The sequence below is a fragment of the Musca autumnalis genome, unplaced genomic scaffold, assembly GCF_047663935.1.
Source record: "Musca autumnalis isolate F117 unplaced genomic scaffold, ASM4766393v1 scaffold_3, whole genome shotgun sequence".
Lineage (NCBI taxonomy): Eukaryota > Metazoa > Arthropoda > Insecta > Diptera > Muscidae > Musca > Musca autumnalis.
The window spans coordinates 96,683,739-96,691,278 of record NW_027411866.1 but is presented as its reverse complement, the minus strand read 5'-3'; positions in this window follow the sequence as shown (position 1 = coordinate 96,691,278).

The following is a 7,540-nucleotide window of genomic DNA, read 5'->3' as shown; positions in this document are numbered from 1 at the left end:
AGCATTTTTAAAGAAATATGATATAGGGAAAGTACCCCGCCCTTCCCGAAATTCAATAAAATATGTAGCCTATTTTCACCGGGAAATTTTTTCCGACGCGTCTGACCGACTTCGGTCCGAACTCTGTCCGACTAGTCTGACGAACTCTCTCTCTCTCTCTCTGAAGGAAATTTTTTTTTCTATTTTCTCTTATGCTGCATTGGCAAAATTCAGTGTAAATAAGCAGAGAGAAACGAATTGTACATGTTGCGCTCGCACATTGTGGACAAATTGTAAATATGTTGATGTGCCGACGTTGATGAAGTACGAACGAAAAATTGAGTGCTCGGGTTTACATTTCTGTATCGGAGAACAAATTTGGTTTATTTTTGTTATGCGTGTTGATGAATGATAGTGTTTGAAGATCATTCATAGTGAACCGTTGTATACATATCGTCGGTGTCATGCTTAAGTGTTCCATACGCCATTTGCCTGTTTTGAGATAATCGCATTTTAATGTTTTGCGTCTCAACTGTGTGGAGCTGGCTAAAGCAAATATTTATATTTTTTACTTGAAATATTAATAAAAGTACATAGAACATATTTGCAAAAATTTAGAGGAATATGTATTGGAATATAAAAGTTATAGGGATTTTATTAAAAAAAGAATTTTTGTCGAATTGTTCCATATCCGCACTTATGACACAAATGTGAAATATTGTAAATCACATGGAACAAAGTGACAAAAAAATGTTTCATCTTTTTCTCAATAAATTAAATACTTCTAAATCAAAAATTAAAATTCTGATTTTTGAAATGTGTTTTTAAACTTGTAAGTTTTTAAAATATTAATTTCATAACTGAAAAAAGTTTATGCTTTCCCGTCGAGGCGTGGATATCTCGGAAACTAGAGAAGATAGGAGAAAGCCGACTAGAAATTCAGAAAGAGCATACCGGAAAACCCTAGAAACCACCTGTATCTCAAAAAGTCAAAAATGGCGTATGGAACACTTAAGCATGACACCGACGATATGTATTTGTTTATTTTTATGAAGTTAATGAAAGTAAAGATTTTCTTCGTCAAACTTCAACATTATTCCGTGGAAAGTCATATCTTTTATATGTATATATATATATATATATCACCAATATTTTTGAAAATTTAACATAGCTGAAGCCAAGGTTTACCTTTTTAGAATACGCGACTTGTGGATCTATATTATACAAATTAAATATTTTTGGATAAAATGAAATGTTGTTGGACGTGGCAAAAAATATTGGCCTCAAAAGACAATTTGTGTGGAAGCTGTGGCTATATTTATGTTAAAAAATGGTAAAAATGGGTTGAAGCCACCATGTCTTTTTTTGTTTTCTCTCGATTTGTGAGTAAACAACACTTCTCTCGATTTTCCTGTCAAAGTAAAAGTAGAAGCAAACTAAATAAGGATCATCTCACTAATGTATTACTTTTCAAAATTTGAACTGCTTCTACCAATAAATGATGCTGACATTTTGAAGCCAGATTTACAGTGTTTTTTGAAATTTTCTTCTAAGTTCATTCCGTAAACAGGTTTTTCAAAAAATCATATATAAGATTGTAGTACTTGCGATTCTGAGTTATTTGATACGACTAATGTGAATGTAGTCTGCACAGCTTCATAGAAATCTACATCCAAATGCGGAAATTTTGTGCGAACATTTTTGTAAAAAACATATTTTTCGAGCCTAATTTTTACAATTGTAATTCGATTTCCTCGTACTTGATTGCACATTTTAGTTTTTTACGTTCCGGATCTAATAAATCATTCTCCGTGAAAATCCATCCACTAAAACGCGAGTTACGAGAAAGTCCAAAGTAGAAAAATCACCTAAAATTGTTTTTGGAAATATCGCGTATTTTATCGCGTTTTCTGCGGTTCGTTTCCACTGCAATGAAACAACTAATACAGCATCTTCGTTTTAGCGGAAACAGAGTTTTGAAAACTTCACTGATAAGGGAGCTACATTCATTTTATCCCAAAAAAGCAGTGTGTGATGCTACATCCACGGTTCTTAATTGATCGCCTTGAAATAGATATATATCGATGTAGATTTTCATGGTGGACATTGAAATCGGATGCGGACAAAAATTGTATGCACTTTGCGCAAATTAGCGATATTTTATAGGTATTTTAATGCTAAGATGCAGCTGATGCTATATCTTAGCCTCCAAATTAAATTTCGAAAAATATATACAAAGTAAAAGATATGGTCTTGCTGTACATGAAAATCACATGCGGACAAAATGATTTCGATAATTACGCGATTTACACGTATTTTAAAATGCATATAAATAAAAATGGGTTATTTGACCTCTATTTCCATTTCAGAAGCTTTGAAATATATTCTCATCAACCCAATTAGCTTCCCTAATGGGAAAGCTTTAATATGAATGTCAATAAAGTAAAATCCGTCTATTTTGTTGGGAGATTTAAGCAAAATGAAGGAATTATTCCTATAAATTTTTACAATATTTTCTACTACATAATACATGTGAAAAAAATATTTTTTCAAACAAAAAATTATTTTTTGACCAAAATATGTGCTTATTTTGGCTGTAACATCCAATCTATAACACCAGTCTGTATGATTGCAGTCTCATTTGATTCGCCGTGAAGTTTGGATCCTCAACAATTTTTTATGTAATTATATGACCACTAAATGGGCCTTAATTTTAAAAAAAGTAGACTTATATTCAATAATTTAGCAATTTTATGTACATTCCGCGAATTCTGTGTAACATTTTGCAGGTATTATGCAATCTACTCGCTGAAGTCACTTCGAGAGAACTTTTTTGTAACAATTGTGCTCATTAAAATAATTAGCGTTTTTATAATATTTTCTTTCTTAAAAAGCGAAATAAAAGCGCCATAACTTTTGTCCGCAACAACCAAAAATTGGCTCGCGACCAGATTCGTACTGGGAATCGTTGAAAAAATTTATCCTTTTTTTCTGAAATAGAATATGAAATAATTGACAATATTCCTGATATATATATATATATATATATATATATATATATATATATATATATATATATATATATATATATATATATTTATATACATGTGAAGACACGTATTTTTTCATATATTAATAACAATTCTTTTACATACATATTTCACAGATCTTATTGATGAATTTGTTCTTCTCCACTGTTGGTTTTATTATACCAAGTGGTGAACGAACATTTAACCGCCTGAGATAATATTATATATATCTATATATATATAAAATTCTTCGAGACTGCCATGATGTTCGAAATTAAACTCCTCCGAAACGGCTGGACCGAATTCGATGAAATTTTGTATGTGGAGTTTTTAGGTCTGAGAATAGGTTTTTAGCTATTTTTCATACGGGTCAGTGGAGTGACCAGGATACCTCCCCCACAAATTTTTTTAAGAAAACGTGAAATAAAGGATATTTTTGGACGTATTGTTTAAAAATTACTTGCAAAACTATTTTAAATACTGCCTCGATCTTGAATGGTCATCTAAGAAGTGGAATATCGCGGTCAGCCCAATTTTTCAAAAATGTGTTATTATAGATATTATCCTTAATTTTAGTAAGCGTGACTACAAAAACGCTATAAATACTGGCTTCAATAAGTGGGAAAGCGCGATCAACCCCACATTTGGGAATACAGTACAACCTCGATAATGTAAAATGCTGCGTGATCGAAATTCCAAAAAATTGATTGAGAAATCAGGCAAAACATAATTTCAAAGATGGTTAAATATTTGGAACGTCTAAAAATGTGAAATGGTCACTAAAACGACGGGTAAACTATTCTATGATCTATCTAAATGTATATAAATTATTTAAGACTGACAAGATGTTCTAAATTAGACTTCCGTGTTTGCAGGTTCATAAGGTGGTAGAATACAAAAAATGGAGGGGATAGGTCCCCCATCCCATAACAGGTTTTAACAAATCGCGAAACTCAGAGATTATTAGACGTATTAGTAAAAATAATAGTAATTGTGGCCTCTGTCAATAATGGGTTTTTTGAATCAGAATATCGCGATTGCGTCCAATTTTTTAAAACTTTATTCTTTCTGATCAGATTCACACGCCTTGAACATTAACTTTTGGGCTTGAAATACAGCAGAGTCTAGATAAATTCATGTTTAAAAGTGTAAAATAACAACGTGCTCAATGAAACAGCACTTTGCTAACAACAAGTAAAAACGACGTTACCCACCAGCATAAATTATATTGAAATCAGGTTTCAGACATTTCGGTTGAAAAAAAAAAATCCCCAAAAATTGGTAGGTATCTTTTTATGGGGGCTATATGGAAACGTGGATTTTACCGACAATTCTCTGCTAAAATATTTGATACCTCTAAAGGAGACTACATACCAAATAATGTTGAATAATGCCGCTAAAACCTTGAAAATACCTAGAACCGGAAGGTGCCGTTCAATGGAGGCCATATAACAACTTCTACCGGTAATGTTTTTACCCATAATGGAGACTAAACACAAAATTGTAGCGTTTTCGGTGGAATAATGACTTTAAAAACTCCAAAAAATTGAAACTCGGGAGTACCGTCCTATGGTAGATGCCAATATGCCAATAATTCTCTGCAGAAATGTTTTATGCCACCAAGGGAGAATAAGTACCAATTATAGCCGTTTCGTATGAATAATGTGGCTACACACATACAAATACCGAAGTTAGAAATCTAGCGATGACTATTTACAAAACCTGGACCTGTACTGAATATTCCATATTTTATATCCACACTGAACACTTAATACCAAATTGTAGTCATTTCTGTGGGATTACGAGACTAAAACCTTCAAAATATCGAGACTCGGGAGATACCGTTTTAGAGCAGCTCTATCAAAACGTGGACCTATGTCGATAATTTATTACAGAAATATTTTATGCCTTCAAGGGATATTAAATACCAAATTATTGTCATTTCGGTAAGATAATGCTGTTAAAACCTTGAAAATACTACAAATCGGGCGGTCAGTGGTATGGCGGCTATATCAAAATGTGGACTGATATAATAACTTTTCAATACCAAACATGCTACGAGTAATAAATAGAAACTTCTGTACCAATTTGAAGAGTTCTATGTTAAATATCGCGAGCTGTATCATGATTTAAACAGATAGACATTATATCGACATATTTTTTATGTTGACCACAAATTTATGCATACTTTATAGTTTCTCCGACGAATATTCCGATGTGTTGTAAACAGAATCACAAAGTTAATTATACCCTTAAACATCGTATGGTGGAAGCAATAATTTAACTAACTTTCTATTCTACATCTGGAGATACCATTGTATGAGCGTTATACCAAAACGTCGACATATCGTCAATTCGGTTCGAAAATCTAGAGGTATCAATATTAGATAGATAAATTGATGATAGACTACTAATGCTTCCATGGAAATTCAAAACGACGGGCCAGCAACGCGGAACCGGGTCAGCTAGGTCCCTAGGTGAGCAGGTGTTCTTTACGAACAATTATGACGGAGAAAACCAAATATTGCCAAGGACTACAGTCGAACCCCTAATCCCAATGTAATTTTTCCTTTTAACAATTTTAAGAAGTAACCCATTATTATTCATCTTACTGGTAATGCAGAAAGTAGGGACTAAATACCAAATTCTAGCCATGACGGTGGGAACCCTCCAAACTCTTCTATGGTACCTATATCAGAATGTTGACTTATACCGACAAGTCTCTGCAGGTATGTTTACGACCCCCGACGGAGACCAACAACAACCATTTCGGTGGGAAAATCAGGCAAAACATCTTTACTATAGAAATTCATGAGGTATCGTTCTATGGGAGCCTTAACAAAAAGTGGACCTGTAGCGACAATACTCTGCAGAAGTATTTACGACCCCAACAAACCAAAGTATAGCCATTTCAGTTTAATAAAAAATGGCATAAATCTTGCAAATAGCCAACATCTGGTGCTTTATCAAAAACTGGGCACAGAATGGGAATGCTTATACCCCAAGGATGACTAAATTCCATTTAATGGCGAATACCGAAAATCGAGTGGTACCGTTCCATGGGGTTTATATCAAAAAATATTATATCCTAAGAGAAATTTATTACAAAGTTCAATGTTAAATACTGCGGGCTGTATCTTGATTTCAGCTGAAGAACATCGCTACATTAGCTCATTATTATTATGATAAAAAATTCGAAGTGTTAGAAAGGGAAACAAGAAGTGGAGGGTATAATTAAAATAATTTCCTATTTTAAATCTGGAGATACAATTACATGAGAGTTTTGCTAAATATTTATTTTATGAAGTTTTAAGAGGAATTCATAGTTACGTCAATTCGGTTCGAAAATCACAACATTTCATTCGTAATTCGATTATTCTATTTGTAATTCAAATTATTCCATTTGTAATTCGACTATTATATTTGTAATTCAAGTTGTTCCATTTGTAATTCGAATTATTCCATTTATAAAAAGGAAAGGAACAAAAAGGAATAAATGGAATAATTCGGATTACAAATAAAATAGTTCGAATTACAAGTAAAACAAGTCGAATTACAAATGGAATAATTCGAATTACAATTGAAATGTTTCGAATTACAAATACAATTATCGAATTACAAATAAAATGTAACGAATTAAAAATGGAATTCTCGAATTACAACTAAAGTGATTCGAATTGAATCTGAAAAGGTGTCGATATATAAATATGTACATGGGTTATAAATGTTTACACGGAAAACTAAAAACGGGCCAGCAACGCGGGCCGGGTCAGCTAGTATATATATATATAAATATATCAGGAAATGTCGCCAGCATTACTGAGGGGTATTTTGCCACCGTTGAAAAGTGTTTTGGTGTTGCCTGACCGAGGAATCGAACCCACGACCTTATGTGTGCAAGGCGGGTGTGCATGCACCACGGTGGCACCCCTGAGATAATATTAAAACCTTTAATATGTTTATATGCAAGGATTTTAATTTTTCATGAATTAGCTGTGTAGTTTCAAAATTTTTTAATAATAAAAACAAATTCTGGTGGAATGCTGGTAAATAAATCAGAAATTCATACGATAGTCCAGCAGAATTCGGTCCGAAAGACTGCAAAAACTTCCGAATTTCAAAAGATTTTACTTCCGAATTCGGGCCGATAATAAATCAGAAATTCATACGATAGTTCATCAGAATTTGGACCGAATTCGGTCCGAAAGTCTGCAAAGACTTTCGAATTTCGGTCAGAGAACACGTCAACCACGTCATATGACTTTCGGTCAGAGTTCGGACCGAATTCGCATCCGAACTCGGATGTTTCTTCCGACTTTCGGACCGAATTCGCATCCGAAATCGGATGTTTCTTCCGACTTTCGGAACGAATTCGGTCCGAACTCGGATATTCTTTCCGACTTTGGTTTGCTTGGTTCCGATTTTCGGTATTTTGAAGGTCTGTTGCCTAAATATAGCACCGAAATAGCTGAAAATTGAGTCTTAGTCTTTTACGGTATCGGTTAGCGTCTTCATATAGCCCCCACAGGGCG